The sequence below is a fragment of the Acomys minous genome (genome assembly GCF_964271855.1).
Source record: "Acomys minous genome assembly, chromosome: 14".
NCBI lineage: Eukaryota > Metazoa > Chordata > Mammalia > Rodentia > Muridae > Acomys > Acomys minous.
The window spans coordinates 82,031,096-82,054,318 of NC_140496.1; the positions used below are offsets into that span (position 1 = coordinate 82,031,096).

The 23,223-nt window shown below is 40.3% G+C and overlaps 1 long non-coding RNA gene across 1 annotated transcript in view; it reads right to left on the bottom strand.

Annotated features, from left to right (window-relative positions):
* The window catches only part of LOC311583772, a 671,074-nt gene that overhangs the window by 404,306 nt on the left and 243,545 nt on the right, over positions 1-23,223 (bottom strand). The window lies entirely within an intron of this gene.

Below are 23,223 nucleotides of genomic sequence, written 5' to 3' on the forward strand. Positions count from 1 at the left end.
AAAACCAGGTCCTTAAACTCGTAGAACTTGTATGATGTCCTGTCATACATGATATAACATTATTGTCAATATGACACAATCTGCAGTCACCTGGGAAGAATGAAACTCAGTTGAGGAATTTTCTAGATCACATTGGCCCATGGGCATGTTTATGGGACATTGTCTTAAGTGTTAATGAACTTATGAGGGCCCAGCCCATCATGGATGGTACTGTTCCTCAGCAGGTAGTCCTGTGCTATATAAGAAAACATTATGACGGGCAGTTCTGGACCCAGGGGTCTTGCTCAAACTATGGCACCAGCCAAGGGCAATACTTGCAGTAAACTTCGAACCCTTACCCAGATCTAGCCAATGGACAGGACATTCTCCACAACTGAGTGAAGAGTGGGGACTGACTTTCACACGAACTCTGGTGCCCTATATTTGACCACGTCCCCTTGATGAGGAGACCTGGTGGCACTCAGAGGAAGGATAGCAGGCTACCTAGGAGAGACTTGATACCTTATGAGCATATACAGGGGGAAGAGGACACCTCAGTCACAGTCATAGGGGAGGGGAGTAAGGGGAAAATGGGAGGGAAGGAGGAATGGGAGGATACAAGGGACGGAATAACAATTGAGATGTAATATGAATAAATTAATAAAATATATTTTAAAAAAAGAAAACTAGCTGAACATAATCCAGTGGGTGAGGCAGCATGCAGAGTTCCTCTATGGTTTCCTCTTCGGATTCTTTCCTTGAGTGTCTGTCCTGATTTCCCTTAATGATAGATTATGACCTGGAAATGTAAAATGAAATACTCTCCTTCCTATACAAGTTGTTTTGGTCATGTTATTTGCCATAATGATGGAATGAAACCAGAACACGCAACAAGTACTTTATTTACTGAGCCATCTCCTCATGCCTGTATGTGTATTTTAAACCACCAAAAGTATACGTTTGCATATAATTACCCTCATATAATATTCCATATGCCAGTAGTTTGACTTTTCTCAACTATGCAGAAATAACTAAAATGCAAAGGGTCCTCATCACTAGCCAAAATTTAACCACTGCAAACTGTAACAGAAGATATATTTAGTACACCATATATTTTCCCTGTTGTGTTTTGTTCTTTTTTCTTTACCACTTTTAACCTTTAATAATATGTTACCTGGGACAGCCTTTACATATTTGGTTTTGTAACATTGATATCATAAATGCTTTATCATTTCCTAGTTCTCCATTCAAAATATGAGACCTGATGTTCGCTGTTGTTTCCATGGTTAGGATGAAATGCTCTCTCAAGACTTCATACCATGTCTAAAGTTCTGGTACCCAGCACTTAGATGTTAGCAAATGACATTTAATTTCCTATTGCATGTTAAATATACTGATCTCAGTTGTGCCCGAAGCTGTGGATAACGCAGCCTTTTCTGGGAACTTTGCCTTTTTTCCAGATTTGTAATGCTAGTATATTCCAATTTTTGAAGAAAATATTAAAAAGTTTCTATTACATGCCAAGTTGTGTAGTAGTACTGATAAAGTCCTAGAATGTATTAAGCATCATACAAAGATCATGTCTATAATAATCATTACTATTTAGCACACTTTCAGTCCCTGGCTTCATATCACCAAGCACTCACCCATCTATCCACGGTAAGGATTCTGGGTTTGCTATTACTGATTCCTTTTTTTCCCTTTGCCACAGTGTCTCTTCCAAGCAATCTGCTCCAGTCTCCTATAGGCTCCTATGCACATACACTCCAAAGTTCTCCATAGTTTATCTCCAATAATTGCATTATTTTCCATGTTCCCTATGGCTTTCTGAGAAATTCATCAGCTAGTAATTGGGAAAAACCTACCGTGATTTCTCTTTTCGTTTTTTAATTTTAATTTATTATAATTTATTCAGATTTCATCTCAATTATTGTCCCCTCACTTGTATCTTCCCATTCCCACTCTCTCTCCCTCTTCTGCTCTATTACCCCCACCCCTAGACCTCTGACAGAAGGGAACCTCCTTCCTTACCATATGACCACAGCCTATCAGGTCTCATCTAGATAGCCTGCTTTCTCTTCCTTTGTGTGCCTACATGGCCTCCTCACCAAGGGGAAGTGAGCAAATTGGGGAGGAGGGGCACTAGAGTTCATGTCAGAGGCGGACCCCGCTCTCTCTGCAACTATGGAGAATGAGCTGTCCATTTTTTAGGTCTGAAAGGGTCCTAGGTTCACTGCATGCATTGTCCTTGGTTGGTGCAAAATTTTGTGCAGGCCCCACTGAGTCCAGATCCTCTGGCCTTGATGGTTTCCTTGTGGGGCTCATGAACCTTCTGGGACCATCTACACAGTGAAATACTACTCAGCTACTAAAAAACAAGGAAATATTGACATTTTCAGGCAAATGGATGGAACCAGAAATGATCAGTCTGAGTGAAATAAACCAGACCCAGAAAGACATGCATGGTATATATACTCACTTATAAGTAGATATTAGCCCAACATAGATGCCCTCTGATTTCTCTTTTCAAACTCACCAAAGGACCCCTAGAATACAAATAGGAGTCACCAGCCCTCTACTGGTAGACAGTGCTGTGCATTCTCTGAGACTGAGTTCTCCTCAAAGAAAGGGAAAAATTAGTATTATTTATGAAAAGTATTTCTACCCAAAGGCAACTAGGCATTTTACAGATCCTTGTACACATTGTATCACAGTTGATGGTGAATTCTTCATTGCACCAAAACCAATGCTTGGTACCAATTCCAGTTAATTCTTAAAATTGATGCCAATCCTTATTAAAGGAGAGAGTCACAAAACCATGATGAGTATCAGTTCTTCCTGTCTTGAAAATAGGTCAAATAGTTTAGAAAAATAGTACATTTTAGAAAAAGAGTATGTTTATTAATGTGCATCATATAGGCATGAGGACCAGCTGTGACCACCTTATGTATGTGACTCAGAGAAGGCAAATAAAGACCCCTGAGTTCTCACTTTTAACAGTATTTTAAATTAATTAATTAAATAACTTTGCATCGAACAGTATTTTGATTTAAATCATAGCAAAGTTAATCTTAGTTGTCAGCTTGACTGGATTTGGAATTTACCAAGAAACGAGCTTCTGGGCAGACTGGTATGGAATTTTCTAGATTAGGTTAATCAAAGTGGAAAAACCCACCCTTAATGTGTTTTGTTGCATCCAGTGATTTCCCAGATAAATACAGAGGTCCCAAGGAAAGTCTTTCGGTCTTTGCCACTTGCCTTTGGGTCTCACTGGTGAGTTAATTTACTGTTGGCGCTGTCCTGCTGCTCCATCCTTTACTGTATCAGGACCATCTTGAGCATCAGTGGCTCTCTAGCTCCTTCAGAAAGGACCTTTGGGTAGATAGGCACTGCTGATGGCACAGGCCCTTCCAGCCCCTCCTGCATGAATACAGGCATTGTTTAGTTACCTAGTAAGCCAATCTAATAAATCTTTTAATACAGCTTAATTCTATCTGTGCAAAAATTATTTTTAAAAGACCCTAAATTTTGTTTTGTTTTGTTTTTAGACAGGGTTTCTCTGGGTAGCCCTGCCTATCATGAAACTTGCTCTGCAGACCATGCTGGCCTCAAACTGACAGAGATCTGTCTGCCTCTGGCTCCTGAGTGCTGAGATTAAAGGCATGTGCCACCACCACACAGCTAAAAGAACAAAATATAAGTTGTGTATCCAGACTAATATACTCCATGAAACAGTAGAGGAAGTGCTTATTGACTGTACAAAATCACCATGGTGCCTTTAGTTTTGAGTATTAAAGGAAAATAAGATTTATCTAACATATTACAAAGATAATACTTTCACTAGAAGTGTATGATTAATTCTGAGTCCACATGTGACTTTTGTTTTGCTAAATAACATTTTTAAGTAGTACACCACTTTATGAGATAAACAGCCTTCAGCTTTCCTTTTAATATTTTATAAATTTATTCATATTACATCTCAATTGTTATCCCATCCCTTGTATCCTCCTATTCCTCCCTCCCTCCCACTTTCCCCTTACTCCTCTCCCCTATGTCTGTGACTGAAGGGGACCTCCTCCCCCTGTATATGCTCATAGGGTATCAAGTCTCTCCTTGGTAGCTGCTATCCTTCCTCTGAGTGCCACCAGGCCTCCCTAGCCAGGGGACGTGGTCAAAAATGGGGCACCAGAGTGAAAGTCAGTCCCCACTCTCTACTCAATGGAGGAGAATGTCCTTTCCATTGGCTGATCTGGGTAAGGGTTTGAAGTTTACTGCAAGTATTGCCCTTGGCTGGCGCCATAGTTTGAGCAGGACCCCTGGGCCCAGATCTGCCCATGATAATGTTCTTTTTGTAGGTTTCTAGGAGCCTCTGGATCTTTCTATTTCCCCATTCTCCCATGCTTCTCTCACCTAAAGTCTCAATAGGATGTCCTCCCCTGTGACTCACTTTCCTGGTAAGTTAAGACTTTCATGGGACATGCCCCTTGGGCTAATGTCTAGAGATAAGTGAGTATATACCATTTGACTCTTTCTGCTTCTGGGTGATCATTTTTAGTTCAACCCATTTCCACAAATTTCAGAAATTCCTTGTTTTTAATAGCTGAGTAGTATCCCATAGTGTAAATGTACCACAGTTTCTTAGTCCATTCTTCTACTGAGGGACAGTTAGGCTGTTTCCATGTTCTGGCTATTATAAGTTAAGCACCATGTTGCAACTTTTAAAAACTAGAGGTGAATCTCCCTCCTTAGTTTGATGACAACAGGCAAACCAGATTATATTTAAATGGCTATCTATAAATGATTACAGTAATTCTATGTAGTTAATTTAAAAGCATTAAAATATTTGAAGGAAAAACAATATTATAATATTAATGAATTGCTATATATGTGACATCTTTCCACTATGAACAGGAAGTTAGTCTGTGCTATTTAATTGTATTTAAAAACAAAACTTTCTTCCTTAATTGTTATTGAAAACATACATACTACAATGAAAACAAAGTAGCCTGTCATTCTTCACTCATTTTATGTCCCAGCCCGCAGGGTGTTCAATGGGTACCTATGAAGGGGGCAGACAAGTGGGGGGACAGGAGACATAAAGAAATGAGGGCAAGTCTGGATTCTGATCAAGCCCCGTTTACTGAACTTTTTCACAGAGTTTTTATAGGCACGGACACATGGGTATTTGCATAAGCAAGGGTTGCTATGGATACCTAACTCTGGAATGCTCCAGCAGGTGTCCACCTTTACAGCCGCTATAATTGCAGAAGATGGAGAAATTCCAGAGAGAAAGGGAAGTTGTAAAAGATCTGGTTAGTCAGGAAAAAGTTCCTGGAACTGCTGCTCGAAGGCAGCTGGCCTTTAATCTGATTTTGCTGCCTTACTGGAAAAGCTAGTCTATAGCCAGAAAGGAGTAGCTCAGGGGTCTTAGAATGACCATCCCCCACCATAAACCACAACAGGTGTCTAACTGCTGAACCACGACAGGGTCAGCTGGTTTCTGGTAAATGACAGACTGCTGAAGAAATAGGAACCTAGGCTCTGACAAGATGGAAGAACATTGGCCATAAAGGCCATCCCCAAGAATTTTATTTAAAGAAAGACAACCTATAGCCATTTTTATTCATATAGAATAACTCTATATCCTATTTTAAGGTAAGTCACTTTTATGTGTTTGGTTTTATTTTCTTGACTGCATCTGCCAACTTAAGTTGGACCTGGAAGTGTGTGACAGAGGGCTGGAGCTTTTTCTATTACATTCGTAGAATCTTAATTAGACTGGACTCCTATACCTAAGAACAGACTAACTAGAGAAAAATAAACAAAAGAGTCCTTAACATATCTACTTCATATGTGCACAGCACATCCACAGAATGAGTATCTCAGAAAGATGCTTTTAATTTCAAGAATATATCTTAACAAAAGAAGAATCATAGTGTTTTTTTAACATTTTGTTTTTATATTTATATTTATGTATATATGTATGTATATTCCACATGTGTGTGTGTGTGTGCCCTCTGGGGCCAAAAGGGTCATTAGATAGATACTCAGAGCTGGACCTATAAATGGTTGTAAGATGCCCAACATGGCACTGGGAAGCCAACTCCCGCCGTCTGGCAGAGCAGCAAATGCTCTGAAACACTGAGCTGGCCATCTTTTCATCCCCCAGAACAGTATGGGTTTTGGAGAGATATGAAGAGAAAGGATAATGACTTTGAGACTGTGAACAGCAACCTAGGCATAAGCATGGAAATGGCAAGAAAAACCAAGTTAGTGAAAGCATTTAGTGTAGATGCCTTTTGGTATCATCTCCAGATGTAAGGATCTAAGGCTTTTAGCTTAATAATTTTGTGTCCTTTGGGGCAAAAAAGGAAGAACAGAGAGCATCCACATACCTATGCCCACTAAGCTAAATTCTTACTTCAGGGCTAGATATTGTGGTCACCTACAGTAACTGTGTAGGGTTCAACTTGTTTACAAAAAAAACCCTGTAAGGCTGTCAGATAAAATGAAGGATCCCCAGTAACATGCTAATTTTAGACAACTGAAAAATGGACACACACACACACACACACACACACACACACACAGAGTCACCCCGCTACACACAAAAACATGTTCTATACAATGCATCACAGGTATACTCTTCACTAAATAATACTTATTATTAATATAAAACTCAATTTAAGCTAGGAGCCTACATTCTTAACATTCTTTGATACATGTGATAACTTCATGAAGAATTTTAAAAAATTATTTTAAAAAGAAATCTCAAACAAACATTTTTCCAACCACACCCCAGTTAGTTATAAAAAGAGATGGCTTTCAGAGTCTCTTGAAAATGCACAGCTAACCTATAAAGAGTGTTCTGCACAAATTAAAAAGTCCCAGCACTTCCTCCAGATCAAGACCATTTCCTTGGCTTTTTGTGTATTTCCCATCCTGGCACAAACAGCACAATTAATTCAGTGCCAGAAAATGTCCATGTTTGAGAACAGTCTGAAATATAAAAATGATGTGGAACTCTTGAGAATAATGCCTTTCCTTAAAAAATCTACACAGTTTGTAACCAAAACCAAAGAAATTCATATGGCAGTGCCTTCTGAACCACAGCGAAGGCAGAAAGCATAGCACGTTCACGCAAACTCTGTTGGGAGCGTTACATTCTGAACCTTGCTCATTTGAGGGTGAGGGCATCAGTTAGACTTGAAACATGTAAATCCATGACAATTGGATGACGCCTTCACTCGGCCGTGTGCTTCCTTTTAGAAACTAAGAGAGGGGCCTTTTTTAGGTCAGCTCAGCCTTGAGGGGTCAGAGCTTGGCTAGCAGAAGCAGGACTTTGTTGAATTCCCTCGGCTGGACACTCTTGTGTAATGAGTAAGCCACCCTTGTCACCGTAAGGGACAGCCTTGCCATTTGATGCCGTGCAAAATAAAACCCCGAAAGAGGTACAAGTATGATACAAGCTGGCAATTTTTTAGATCTTCAACACTCTTTCAGTTCAAAATTACAAGCCTCTTGGGACAAAAGTTCATTACTCCTAATGTTTGCTTCTGTCAAGCAATCTTGAATCCTTGCTAAAAATATTTTGGTTTTGCTGAAGGTAGTTTGAGCACATTCCAGTTACTTGGGAAAAAAAAAATGACTGTAGTTATGTAAGCACTGGCTTTAAAGTGATGTCTTAGGAACCATTGGCAAAGCTTGATAAAGTTCTAGTAATAACATATACATTGAATTGACATCTGCATACACTGAAGTGCCTTTCTTCTGCTTCTATGTTGGTTTCTTGGAGTTTGTTTCAGGTTGTAGGTCTCTCAGGGTTTCAGTGACTGACAAATCTTTTCTGAAGGCACTGAACACAGAGGATTGCCCTGTATTGCACATGGTAAATCTAATTTTCATTCACTTCTTGTGTATAATGGCTTCCTCAAGATGGACAGTGAGGCATGTTGCTTAGTAGAAAATGGTCTTTCTTTTCCTTGGAACAGTTTATAAATGTAGAATTGGAGAGGTGGTTTAAAAGAAGAGACCAGAAGCCTCCAAAACAACCCACCAAAACAGGAAAAAGCAAAGCTGGAGGCTAAGCATTAGACAAGCAGAAAAAAACAGAATGTCTTAATGTTAAAACATCCTTCCTGGGCAATGGTTTGGGAGTTTGTGTATTTAATTTCTGAAGTTTGTTTTGTCTTGATGTATTTTATTTTATTTCTATGATGGTGGTGAAAGTTTTACTTTTTCGTATCTGTGGCATCTTGGGTATTTGAAAAGCCATCTTTGTGTATATATTTACTTTCCTTCCAGGCAGAGGAATAGCAAGTTGTCTCTTATTTTCTTTATCACTGTGCACAAGAGGCACACTCACTCAAGTACATGGTGCATTAGAGATGCCTCTAGTACTCAAGTGTTACAAGCATCCATTTCACATGACAATGTCCAGAGACTACTTCTGCCACTCTTTGTAGTGTGCTAAGATGGTTTTCTTTCTTACAGTTATAATCACAATTTACATCTAAATAAACACTTGTTCTGCCTAAGAAGTGCCATTCCTTAGATCTGAACTAATAGATTTAACTAGATTAAAACATCAATATCCATATTCTTGTATTAATATTTAGTTTTACTTTCTAGTAACAAGACTAAGGAGTGAATTTCCTAAAGCCCCTAGTATGTTCCAGGAGCTAGTTTCTTAAGGTCCAGGAATGGTAGACAATCAGCTAGACATATAAGATATAGCTCTGACTACAAGCAAGTCACGTGGTCTGTCTCCTGGGGAACAGTAAAGAGGAGGGTGATGCAGAAAAAGTTATCATCAAAATTCTCCATCCTGCTCCTTTATAGAAGCATGGAACTCACAGTTGCAAAGAGAACCCAACCTCAATGGTCAATGTCTGGTCCTCTATGCAAAAGCAGATTCAAACTTGCATAATGTGCTGGATCCCAGTGGGTCTGTGCTGAGCCTAAAGGCAGGCAGCTCATCTTGGCTTTTTGGGTGAGACAGGTTTGATGGAGGCTGTGTCTGTTTAATCGTGTTAGCTGAATGAAAACGAAGACATGAGCACTCCAAGGTATGGTTGAGGAGAAGGTTTTTATTATAGATATGAGGGAGAGAACAGCCAGAGGCATCTGGAAGAGTTCAGACTGAACACGGCCTGCAGAATAGGCCAGGTCATGAGAGGATAGGAGAGAGAAAGCAAGAGAGGTAGGTTAGAGAGGGGACCAGGAGCCAAGGGCAAGCCAAAAGGATGAAGGAGAACCAAGAAGAGAGGAAAGAAAGTGATGGCCAAAACGTCTGAGTTATATAGGAGTCAGAAACTGGCGTAAGGGAAGGGCTGGGGATGTTTAAGGTAGGGAGCTGTGGTAAGATGTGCTGGGAGGAGCCAGGGTTTTCTAACAAGTACTTGCTCAGAGAACCTGGCAGCCAGCTTCTCGTTAGTATGCAAATGGACACCTTAGTTAGCCTTGTTATGGGATTTTTTAGGACCTAACATTAGTAGGACAGGATGTGTGGTAGCTGTGTGGCTGTTACATGTGTTGCATGTGTTCCCTGGGCCTATGATCCCACGGGGCTCTTTCCCATGATCTGATTGTTCTATTGCTCATTAGCATACAATCTCAGACTGACTTTCTACTTTTCCTAATATAGTGACAGAAAAACAAATAATTTAATTTGATTAGGTAATGATTACCCTACATGTGTTTCTTGGAAATATATATCAAGATGGGCTTTGAATTAAGAGATGTTATCAAATAATGGCCTCCAACCTTCTAGTATGACTACATAAAATAAAACATACCACTAATCAAAGCCAGTTTGCCCAACTGTACAAGTGGTACAAAAAGCTTTACTTTTCAAGGTAATCAGGAAAAAGATTATTTATGAGTTAAAAAGAAAAAAATTAACTCAAACACTGCTAGCAACATGTTTTAGCAGATTGTTAAATAGATAGTCACTATGGATGAGTTCTGCATGACTTCATTTCTCAGTCTGACCTCACTTTCAGTATGGAAGACAATGAATATGACTTGTAGAAGGCTAGAGCCCTGGGCTGGTGACCTGAAGGAGGGAGCTCAGTTAGTGAAACAAAAAGGAGACAATACAGTCACTAAGTACCAAGCTAATACTGTCCTCTTAGAGTTTCTGTTGCTGTGATAAAACATTTTGACCAAAGAAGCTTGGAGAAAATAGGGTTTATTTTAGTTTAGACTTCCACATTACAGTGCATCACTGAAAGAAGTCTAGGCCAGGAACACAAACAGGGCAGGGCCATGGAGGCAGGACCATGGAGGGGTGCTGCTTACCACTTTGCTCTCCACGGCTTGTTCAACCTTCTGTCTTATACCTCCCTGGAATACCTGCCCAGAGCTGGCACTACTCACAATTAAAACATGGGCTTTCCCACACCAAGGACTAATTAATAAAATGTGCTATATACTCAACCACATGAAAATCTTGTGGAAGCATTTTCTCAGTTAAGTTTCCCTCTTCCTAAATGACCCTAGCTTGTGTTAAGTGGACATAAAACAAGCCAGGTAAGTGCGTGATGACCGTATGCAAGCAGGAAGGCATACACTTTAATGTGAAAATGAAAGTGAAGTTTTTGATACAGAATGCATGAGACTTGGTACTTGTTGGAAATGAGAAATATAAGAAAAATGCCGTCAAATGTTCTTTCAAAGATCATGTTAGAATACATGGAGGAACCGTAGCACTAAGAGAAGTAGAGCATCTGGAAAGGCTATAGGCTGCCATCCCAAACCAGGAACGGGAAATAAGAATTCAGAAAAGTGATCAAGTCTACAGGGAGACCAATATGAGCGTAGTCTATATACAGGCAATTGGCAGTTTGCTCTATACCTGAAGCAGTGAAAAGGTAAAAGTTAAAAAAAAAAAAAAAGGCAACAACAGAAAAAAATGAATAATGAGGAATAGAAAAGTCTGGATGAGTGAAACGGCAGATGCCTTGGAGCTGAGAGTCCCCTGATGATTTCATAATGAGTGGTTGTCCCTAGCAAAATCCAGGCATCCAAGCTCAGGTAGGTGTTGGTACTTCTTAGCCTCAGGGGATGGGAGAGGGTCCACCACACAGAGCCAGGATTTCATCATTCAGGGCTAACTAATAAGCCTTCACATCAAAAACTCTAAATGACAGGTTTGGGAGACTGTCACTAAGTGGCTATTGTCTACATGCTGCGAAGTGGTACCCTTTAATGTAACTGGCCTTGTGGAAACAAGGATACTCAAAAGAGGTACTTGTGTCTCTCAATCCACTAAATCTGTGAAATAATGAACCGCAAGGAAGTGGGAAATTTCCGAGAAATCTCATCATGCTTTTTCAGAGACTCCATTTTGTTCCAGTATTATGAGATCACCTTACACAATGAAACAGGAAGTGATGGGTCAGTGGTGGGCAGGGCCACGTTTGATTGGAACTGCTCAAATGTGCATATGGTGTGGATGGTGGGGACGGGATGGGGATGGGAGTGGTGGGGGCAGGGGTGTGTGGAGATCAGCTGGATCTCGTTTTCGCTTCTCAATGTAGTCACAATGAACAAGCCTCTCTTTCCTGATGGTTCTTATTAATTTAGTTATTTTAATGGCAGACAGTGGTGAAATTTGACTTCTTGGTACGCAGACTGTGGCTGCAAAGTTGTAACGTTAATTCCATGGAACAGTAAGTACCTTGGGACCCTTTCCAAGCTCTCCATTTGGCTCTGCATTCTTATGGTGAAGTGTTGTCCCAAGTCTTGGAAACCAGCTTAACAAAGTATCAGACTGTAGAAGGAGTTATGGGAAAGTTTTTTGGCCATAAGATGTCAGCTGAGGACTTGTGACTAGTTTTTGAGGTGCTGGCAGTCATATGGGGATGACCCTTTACCTGGGTAGTCTGTGCTAACTGTGGTTAGTACCAAAACTGAACTGAGTTGCATAAAAACAGTTCATCACTGGATATGTAGATGCGCATATCCCACAAGGATGAGACTTATGTCAATTGTCTGGATTTGACCATTGGGCATGCCTGCTCATTAGTATGATCCTCACAATGGTAGGAAACTGAAAGGTGGATTACCCAGACTTAAAGAGAACCCTACGTAGATGTGAGCATAGATGTGACTCTCTCTCTCTCTCCTCCCCCCTCTCTCTCTCTCTCCCTCTCCCTCTCCCTCTCCCTCCTTTACCCAAGGAACATTTAGATTATAGTTTTTCTGAATAGAAGACTGTGAAGAGAATGTAACCTTGCCTTAGGCTGGGCCCAAGGTGAAAGTAGTCTTGGCTGGCTTGACTCCACTGAGATCTTGTCTCTACAAACTGATAAAGATCTTAGATAGACTCAGAGAGAGGAAGTTTCAGTCTAAGAAAAAAAGACTGGCTCTGCAGGGGTATTGTATTACAAAAAGGACCATTGATTAGGAGGAGAAGGACTTTGAGGAATCAGAGTGAGAAAGATCTGAGTTGGAGGATTTGGCAGTGGGTGGTGAGCTCCATGGATTCCTCCAGGTTTGGCCCGTGAATTTGCTACTTCTTTTGTCAGATAGAGGATCTGCTGGACTCCTGAGACTTATGCTAGGGGATTTGCCCCGCAGAACCACCCCCCCCCCCCCCGCAGAAGGTTTCTTTCTTGTTCTCCTTAATCTTCTTTCCCTCCTATTTAGGGTAGTCAGGGTGTAAGGGAGGTATATTCCTTTAAGAAATTACTAATAAAGTAGAATTGTTAAGGAATCAGAGCCAACAGAAGACCCTCCATTAAACATCAGGAAGTAGGACCAAGGAATGAAGTGGGCTGGAAACACCAAAAAAATAAAAATTAAAAAAAATTAAAAAATGGATTTGCCCATGTCACTGGAATATCTAGTAAAGAGTTAAGAGTCTCTGACCTTTCTCCGGTTAATATTTAATCTAAATTTGAAGACTCTAATCTCGATTAGCCTGAAATAAAACCAAAAATAAATTTTAGGAATGGGAGTACTAGTAAAAAGTGAAAAACAGAATAAGTAGTCTGGAAAGCAGAAGATGTTTTCTGGCAAATCTACAGAGCAAGCAGTGGCCGCTACAGATGTATTATGTTCAGGAAACACATCACTAGTCTCTCTGGAAAAGCAGTTGTTGACTAGATAACAACACCATTGGACGTGGAGGGAGTTGGGTAGCTCATTAGCAAGGAAGGAAATGTAGTTGGATTTTCCCCTGGAGACAAATTATTATACTTCAGGAGTATATTTGCTCACTTCAAATTGTTCCTCCCTCTAAGAGCAGCTTACCCTAAGTAACTAAGTGTTTTCAACATTCCCCATCTGAAAAGGAGAGTTTGTTAGTATCAAGATTTGGTATGTGTTCTCTCTTTGGCAACTTGAGGCAAGCTAGGTTATCTGGGGAGAGAGAACCTTCATTGAGAAAATGCCTCTGTTAGATTGGCCTATAGACAAGTCTGCAAGACATTTTTATTGATACTTGATTAATGGCAGATGGCCCATCCCACTGTGAGTGGTATCACCTCTGCAGAAAGTCTCTAGGCTGTATGAAACCACATAGTGAGAAAGTCATGACAACAACTTGATAAGCGGCATTCCTCTATGGTCTCTGCCTCCATTCCTGGCCCCAGGTCCCTGCTCTGATTTTCTGCCTTGGGTCCCCTTTCCCCACTCACCCCTGCCCACACTGATTATGGACTATAATCTGAAAGTCAAATAAATACTTTCCTACTTAAGATGTGTTTCATCATGGCCTTTTGTCAAAGCAATAGAAAGAAAACTAACAACACAGAAATATGAATGGAATAAGGAAGATAGTAAAGTGATTGAAAACGTAGGATCTGGTGGCTGGTGCTTGCCCTACAAGCAGGAGGACCTATGTTCCATCTCCACAGCCATGTAAAAAAGGGTAGGCATGGGAGCATGAAGTTGTAACCCCCACTGGGGAGTCAGAGGTAGGTAGATTTCTGGAGCTTGTTCAAGCCAACCTGATCATCTCAGTGAGTGATCAGGCCAATGAGATGCCATCTCAAAAAACAAGGTGTTGGTGCCTGAGAGCATTTGAGGTTGTTCTCTAGACTACACACACACACACACACACACACACACACACACACACACACACACACCCCAATATATATACACATGCACACACACACATACACTAATATATACACAAATACACACAACACACACCAATATACATACACACTATATATGTACATATATACAAAACCCCATACATATACTTACACATACACATGTACATATACATATACATACATACATGCATGCTTTGGACTTAATCTTCCAGAGTATGATCCCTTCAGTCAGTCACTTTCTTTGAGCACATACATCTTTCTGTTCCCTCATGTAGAAAATGAAGTTAATGGCCTCACAGTGTTGTGAGTCCTACAGTGAACAGTTAAAGGTCTCCTGGTGTTAAGTATCAAGGAAGAACCTATGGAGCTTACAAATTTTAAAAATCTGCTAGAATACATATAAATCCAAAAGTCATTCCCTCTTTATTTTTTATTCTACAAGTAAAATGTATTAAGTAGAGATCAGAAAATACTGGTGAAGTTTCATTCACATTCCTTCCTTTGCACACAATCATGTTTGGAAAGCTTTACTTAGAGAATTTAATAACTATATATCCATCTATACCTACCTCCAAATACTCAAACAAATAACAAGTGGGGTGATACGTAAGTCTTTTATAACTCTAAGTCCTCATCAACATATTGTATCATTTCTTTCTGCAAATAGTTTCATGCAGAATAAGTCATGTTAGTTTTTTATTTCTGTTACTAAATATCCGAGAAAATCAACTTGAGGGAGGAAATATTTATTTTACCTCATGTTTTCAGAGGAGTCAATCCATCATGGTGGGCAGGGTGGGGCATGGAAAGACACTCACTCATATGGTAGTGAATATTCTTCTTTTATTCCACCTGGTGTTATAGCCAGAAGCCCAGGGCAGATATTTCCCCTCAGTTAATCTTTCTGAAAGTGCCACCATAGACAACCCAAAAGTGTGCTCTAATAATTTCCTAGACAAGTCTCAATCTAATCAACTTGATAGTCAAGACTAATCATCATATAACTTAATGCAATGACATCCAAATACCCCCATGACTTCATCATATAGTTGTGTCAGTGTTCATCAAAAGAAACCTGGCAGTCCCATTATTGCACTATTCAAAATGTCTTCAGTTAACCTGCTGATATTGTACAATGAGCTTATCCCAACAGTGTGAAACCATCATCTGGACAATCCTAGTGTTTCCAGAGCCTGATGTCAAACTTGAACTCTGGCCTCCATCAGCTCAAGTCTTTCATGAAAGTAAACTGATCAAAAGTAAAAAAAAAAGTTCATGATGCAGTGGTTTAAAAGCAGGGAACACAGTAACAGAATATATATATATCTGAATGAAGTATATGTATCTTTAATTTTGTTACTATCACCTGAATTCAAGCTATAATTTTTCTCCTCTTATTTTCAAGACAATCACCACAGATCAGTAAAATTCACTTTTTTCACAACAGCCAGAATGGATGTTTCAGAAACACCACACCCAGCCATTCTCTAATCTTCTCACTGTTCCCACTGAATTTCTTGTGCTATGTAAACGGTCCCCCAAGGTCCTCACCTGCACACTCCACTGACTCACTGTGTGCTCTCTGCACCTTGGGCACACTGGACCTCCTTCCCTTCTTTGAATTTGTGAATTGACATGTTGCATCTTTCAGAATGGTATTTTTCATGCCTCGGCTAGTTAGTACCTACATGTCGTCTAGATCTAATTTTGTTCATCCTTTCTCAGAATAACCTCCTGTTCCTGTTTCGCCAAAGAATTCTATGTATACTTAAAAAAAAAAAAGATCTGTGTATATTTGTGTGTGTGTGTGTGTGTGTGTGTGTGTGTGTGTGTGTGTGTGTCTGTCACTTGAGTGCAGGTTCCCATACAGGCTAGAAGAGGATATCTGACTTCCTTTTGTAGCTAGAATTACAGGCAGTGGTAAACCACCCACCATGGGTACTGGGAACTGAATTCTTCACAAGCTAGACACTTCCTCTACTTAAATATTGAGCCATCTCTTTAGCCCCTAAATGCTTAAAATTCTTAGGCTCTTCCCCTATATCACTTATATTTAGTATTTTAGAAATGATTTAATGCCTGTTAGCGCAATTTGAAGGTAAATCCTGAAAAACTGAGTTGTCTGCTATTCTGGACACTATATTCTTAGAGTGTGCAGACTAATGACCCATGTCTATGTGCACATACACTATAAAAATAAACTGCTACGAAGTTAATGATTGTCTACTCACATGTAAGCTTCAGGGTACTTTGCTTTGTTTCCCACTGCTGTATTCCCTGGCAACCCACCCACCCACCCACCGGATTCCATGCCTCCACAATTGAAAGCACCTTTTCACACTTAAGTTGAGAACACATTTTTCTCATTCAGTCAGACAGTTGTGAAAAGAGATGTTGTACCCAAATAGCGATTAATTGCGCACCCTCACATTCTTGGAGATATAATGGATACAGAAAAACACTACAAATGAACCTATTAAAGATAATGAGATTGGCCCTTTTCAGGGGTATTGTCATAACTTCTAAGTACCAATCATTGCATGGGAAGCATGGAAGGGAAGCACAGGCTGTGAGTAATGTAAAGTGATTATTCATGTAAGTTTAGCTGCACACAGGTTTGACTGGAGGTGGGTAGTTCTACAACAGAACAGCTCTCAAATAGCATGCCAAAGAAAAACGGCACAGTATGAAAAATAAAATAAAATAAAACGCAACATACGCAGAATCCAAACATATATCTTTTCAAGTATTAGCTTTAATTTTATCCCTGGTTTTGAGTTAAGATGATAACACATTTGTCCAGACTTTTGACATAAATCCCCTGCCCTACCCCCTTGCTATTTTAGATTTTGGTGACCTCAAATAGCCTAGGAGGCTCAGGTTTCAATCCCTTACAGAAAAACTTTATGGTTTTGGCACTGAGCAGGCTTCTCCACTAGCTGCCCAGACTGGCAGCCGCTTTTCCATCCTCAACGGGCTTCTTATAAGACTAACCTTGGATTTACTACCCCAGTGATTGAGAATCTGTCGGACATAGCAAACCCATGAATGGGAAGTTTCCACGGGCCAGGTCTGGAAGTGCAGGAAGTACTTCTGTTCTCACACCTTTGCCAAAAATATATCCTCAAGTTAGGGATGTCTGCTATATATATTCGAGCTATGTATGGAACTCTAAACCTAAACCTATTTCTGCAGTGGGATGGAGCACATCTTGCTGAATAGGTTCAGCAACATGTGTGATGAGGCAAACAGATTTTGAAATTTCTTTCTGGGTTTTGAAGACATGAAAGTGTAATTATATAACCAACGTTGGGAAACCCAGAAACCCAAGAATGAAAAAACATCAGTACCTTGATGATCTAGGAGAGTAATACTTGTAACCTGGCCAACGATAAATTAGTTGGACTTCTCAATGTGCAAATGGGATAGATTCGCCATAATTATATAGGTTCCTTGAGATGATATTAAGAAATAGACCTTGTTTAAGTGTCATTACGTCTCTGTAACAAATACCATGACCTGAACAACTTAGAGGAGGGAAGGGTCTATTTGACTTACTTTTCCAGGCAATAGTCCATCACTTAGGGGCACTCAGGACAGGAACTCAAAAAAGAATTTGAAGGCTGGCCTGCCCTCTGTCCCATGAAAAATTGCTCCTGACCAGGGAAATCACAGGCAAGGAAACCATAGAAGAATGCTGCAAGACAGCCTGAATAGGCTCATGGCTAACTACTTACTTCAAACAGCCCTGAACCACCTGCCCAGGGAATGGTAGCGCCCATAGTGAGATGGCTCCTCCCCCTACATTAATTGACAATCAAGACAATCCCCCACAGTCATGCTCAACAGGCCAATCTGCTCCAGGCAATCCCTAATTCGCTTCCTTCTCAGACATGTTGTTATGAGAGGACAGTTAAAGCTAACTAGCACAGATGCTGAGGTCTGTTCTGGACACCACATGAGTTACCTGCTTGAAACAGAGTGCCAAGCCCATTTTGGGCACTAGAATTATGCACAATAAAATCTCATTAAAATTTTTTTTAGGTTTACTTATTATTTTATGTGTATAGATGTCTTGCCTGCCTATTTATCTGTGCACCACATGTGTGCCTAGTGCCTTTGGAGACAAGAAGATGGAGATAGATCCCCATCAAAATGAGGTTATAGTTGGTTGCCAGCCACCATGTGGGTGTGGCATCCTCTAGAAGAGCAACAACTGCTCTTAACGTTGAGCTGTCTCTCCAGCCCCCAGACGTTCACCTTTTCATCAAATAAAATCGTATTTATTTTAAAATTAATTTTTAAACATGAAGAATCGTGCTCTGCAAATTTGTAAGAAACTATCACAAAAGCATATAAGTAAATAAACAGAGCACAACTGAACAGTGAAGCAGTCTCGGGTGTAAATGAATATATGTTTTCCTGGAAGGGTCTTTCTAGTAATGACGACAAACTACTTACTTAGAATATTAGTAATATCGTGAAGCTGTTCATTGTAATTCAGATCGTGAATGACAACAGACCCCACATATTGAAGGCCTGTGGTGTTCTCAGGAGGGTAACTGGGTGTGGCAGGACACACCTGTAATCCTAGTATTCACAAGGAGATCTCTGTGAGTCCGAGGCCAACCTGCTCTACATAGGACTGCATAGTGACTCCCCATCTGGAAAAAACCAAAACAAACAAACAAAAAACAAACCCCCCAAAAAACAACAACAACAACAAAACAACAAAAAACAAAAACAAAAAACCCTAAGTGCGACCTACTTAAGCCCCTAGCACAGGGCTGCTGAGGAAAGAAACAAAGCAGGGAGCCAACAAAACCTGTGCAGCGCCTGCCTTATCCATTATGGAAAAAGGAAAGTAGATCTTTACTTCACACCATTAACACACAAAAGCTCAGTCAGGTTTACATACTGACCATGGTCCTCCAGTGTTAAAGGAAAATGTTTTTATGGCTTTGGGGATTTGGAGCGGCTTCTTCAACAACGTAAGATACAGAGATCACACAGATTTTCTTGAAACATGAAAGATCTTAGTTCCCAATGTTAAGATCATCAAAGAAGTGAATGAAATACTTCAGCGTTTCAAAAGACATGAGTCTCAGCTGTGTGGAGGGAATGGGAAGATGTACAGGTGTTAGTGCAAATCAGGGGATGTTTCCACAAACGCCCTAGATAGAGAAACGGAGAGAAGCAGTTACGTAATATGTAAATCTTTAGGAACTGGGACGTGGTGAAGACATGAGAGTGAAAGTAACCAGGGTCTGGACCTGTCAAGGCTTGGTTTAGTGTACTACTTTTTTTTTCTTTTTACATTCCATCCCTAAAGGAACCAAAAAAATGGTACCTATACTGAGATGGGGCACGTTACGTTTCCTAAGTGAAAATTCCTGGGAGAAAATTGACAATACACAGACTTGTGATTGAATTGTGGGAATGTAGGAAACCCTCACACGTCACTGAGCTTTGGAGGAAGCACAGGCATAAGTTTGTTTGTTTTACCGGAGCTGGAATATCCAAGAGGAAATTTCCAGTAGGGACCGAACAGGTGAGTTGGAGCTCAGGGAGATGTCAGAGAGGAAGTATCCAGAAGATCCTAGTTTGATTCCCAGCATACATGTATAACGCCAGCCTCCATGGGCACTGCACACATGAGCTGCATAGACATAGAACACTCAGGGGAAACACGCATGCACACTCGGGGAGGGGCGAAAGAAGGGGAGGGATAATCAAACCGGAAGACTAGAAATGAACATGAGAAGGCAAGCAAGAAACTCCGCGGAAAGGCTCGTCAGCAGAACGGATCAAGGAGAGGACTGAGTATCCAAGCCCCGGGACAAGGTGGAAGAGGTAGAACATTCTGACAAGAATAAAGCTGAACAAGGAAGAAGGGCTACGCAGTGCTTTCATAGTACTTAGGGCACCATAAAAAGTGTTGGGAACACAGCGTGAAGGTCCTTGTGACTGCAAATCTCACCGCAAATCTCCCGAGAAATCAGGGATGTTAAGCACGCAGGATTGTCTTTCCAATTAGAAAGACGTTAAAAAAACCAAACCAAACCAAAACAAAACAAAAACCTGTTCTACCTAGAGAGGTGGGAATTGAAAGTGATTAACAGCTTGGCCATCTGGGTTGTTTGTTGGGCTACGCCATATCAAGCTCCTACAACCAGGACCAGAGGTGGCTAGTAATCTAAATGGCCTTTACAGGCAGGGACTCCCCTGGATCCCACAACATGGGCCACAGGTGGCTAATAGTCCAAATGACCGCCACACTATCTGTATGATGGAGATCCTAGGCTAAATGTAAATATATTTGACACTAAACTCAAGAGTCATTCTGTTTATAAGTTTGCCTTTTAAAAGCAACTCTATTTTTCAGCTATTCCTAAAGTGATAAAGTAGAATTAAAAGAAAATATAATCAGTATGAGTACTGTCTTCAGGAGGGCTGGACTTTAGAAATAACTGTAAATAGTAAATATTTTTAAATAAAAGAAATATTCTAGTGAGACCACAATACGGATCAAACATCAGAGCAATTGTAGATTAAACACCATTTGTATAAAAATGTACAAGTTTATTGTTTACTAATTTGATAATGATATATCAGATGCAGTTACATCTTCTTTATTATACTGAAAGATTATTCTAACCATTTACAGTTTCCATTCTTTTAAATAGCTGAGGTAAATACTGTGATTATGTAGACTTCACTTTATCAGTACTTAAGGAACAATTTTCTTTCTAGTTGTAAAAAATTACATTATCCTCATTTTTATTTATTTATTTTTTAATTTTTAAACAATTTTATTTAGAAATTTATATTAAATTAAAAGTGTCAAGATATCAGGGGAAAAAAGGATAGATTGTATTTAGAATTAGGGGGTAATAACTATTTTCCAGACTCACAAATTTTTTTTATGGTTTGTATACATAACTGATATCTTCTCAGTTCCCTTTTCATATTATACGGCTGAATTATGTCTCTCATTTTATAAGTCATACACTTATTTCACACTGAGTTTCTCCCTCAGAAATAGATACAAGCCTCTGTAAAAATCCTGTTACTTTTTGAGCAAGCACTCTGAAGGATTATGCTCATTTTAAAAGTTTTATTTATTTTTTTCTTTTCTTTTCTTTTGGATTCAGGGAATAATATTAAATTATTCCACTATAACCTGGATCCATATATTGAAGCTATGTATTAAAAATGTTTTGCCAAGATTGAATTATTTTTTCCTTTCAATTTTTAGCTTGATTATTAATACTTAAACACTTTTTCTCCATTTATTTATTTATTTATTTATTTATTTATTTTTGGTATCTTTTTTTTCCTATGTCACTACATTTATACCAGGCGAGCCTTGTCTTTTATGGCCAGGATTTAAGACCTGAATACATTTCAATTTTGTTATTAAAAATGTTCGCATTTAGCCAGGCATGGTGGTGCATGCCTTTAATCCTAAGGCTAGGGAGGCAGAGGCGGGTGGGTCTCTGAATTTGAGGGCCAGCCTAGTGAGTTCCAGGCCATCTAAGGTGACACAGTGAGAACCTGTCTCAAACAAATAAAAATGTTCAAATTTAAGGACATAAAAGACAAGATTTGTTTCAGAAAAAAAAAAATCAAAGCTATGTAAAAACCACAGAAAATTTCCAAGCATCTTCCAAGGGTGTTTGGCAATGGCAGCTGAACAACAGAGGTCTCCAGGTAGGAAATGCACAGGGGAAAAAAAAAAAAAGGAGGGGCGGGGCATGTGTAGGTCCCATGTGCTTGGCAATGTCAAAATTCGTACTAGGACTCTAATACATAGAAAGAATAGCAAAGGATGCAAGTAAAAATGGAGGGTAAAATTATAATAAAACAGGCCAATAAATGACATTTTCATACGCAAAACAACGCAGACACTGAATGATGACTAAATACGAAAAATATTTTCTTGTGGTGTGGAGTGGGAGAGCTCTATTAGAAGCGTGAGCAATGCTTCTAAAACGTACAACAAAAAAGGCATTTAGACATTTTATGACCATCTTGAGCACTTCAGTTCAAAGGCCACTCACAGGCAGAACGGCATTCTTTAAAAAAGGAAATAAAGAACTAAGAACACGCGTGGCAGAGGACAAAGTAATGCAGTAATAGCCGCTCGGGCAACAAAGCCTATAGATCTCCCTAACTGAAAGTTATCTATCATATTTCCACTGTGAAATTTTAAGTGCACGGTGCAATTCTAAGCACGGAGTAAACTAGCAATAGGAATACAGGATTTTGTGGTCCCCTGTTGTAGAACAAAACCCAGCAATCTGAAAAAAATAAAAAAAAGTTCATAACGCTTCTGTTTTCAGTCAGCCTCTAAATCTGCAATTGCCTTGTTTATTAAAGACCCAAACTGGAGAAAAGGCCCATAAATTATCTTAGCAACTAGTGACAATTTACCTATCTCACGTGCTAATTTTATTTTTTCCATGCTAATTTTTTTAAGCAACAGTGGCAGATATGCTCAAGAGCAGACTCGATGCTCTTGAAATCTTAAAATGGTTTTCCGGATAGTAGCCCCTGACATAGCACACTCCTGCAACCCCTACCTGGCCTGCTCTTTGAGAATGCTATCAGAGAACTAGCTAGCGACCTCCCCTCTCCTCTCCCTTTCTCCCTAAGCAAAGCGAAACCCGCTAGACACGCCCACGTGACTGTGATGACGTCACTCCACCCCTCTGGGTCGCGTGACCCACAGCCAACCTTCCTACGGCCCCACCCCTTCGCCCCCGGAGTGGGATATCTCGCGAGAACCCTTCTTACTATCAGAACTTGCTGAGGTTACAGGGTAGTTAACTCAGGAGAGGGAAGAAGGTGTGGCGGAGCGTTGGACTTTGCTTTTCATCATTGTTAGGATTTATGGCCAAGCAAATGCTTATGGGGATTGCCCGAGTCGGGAAAACAACGGGAGAGGAGGGAGAAAAAGGTGACAGTAAAACCTGAAGTGAAACGTGGCGCCCCGGCTGTCCTCGCCCTTAGTTGAGGGACAGCGGGGCGCTGCAGAGGTGGCCAGGGCTGGCAGCCCCCAGCCGTCGTTGCACACCGGGGGGAACGTAGGACGCGGGTTGGGGGGGCAGTAACCGCGAACCGCGCCCTGATGCAGCGGTTGCATCCCTCCTTCTCTCGGCTTCCCTGG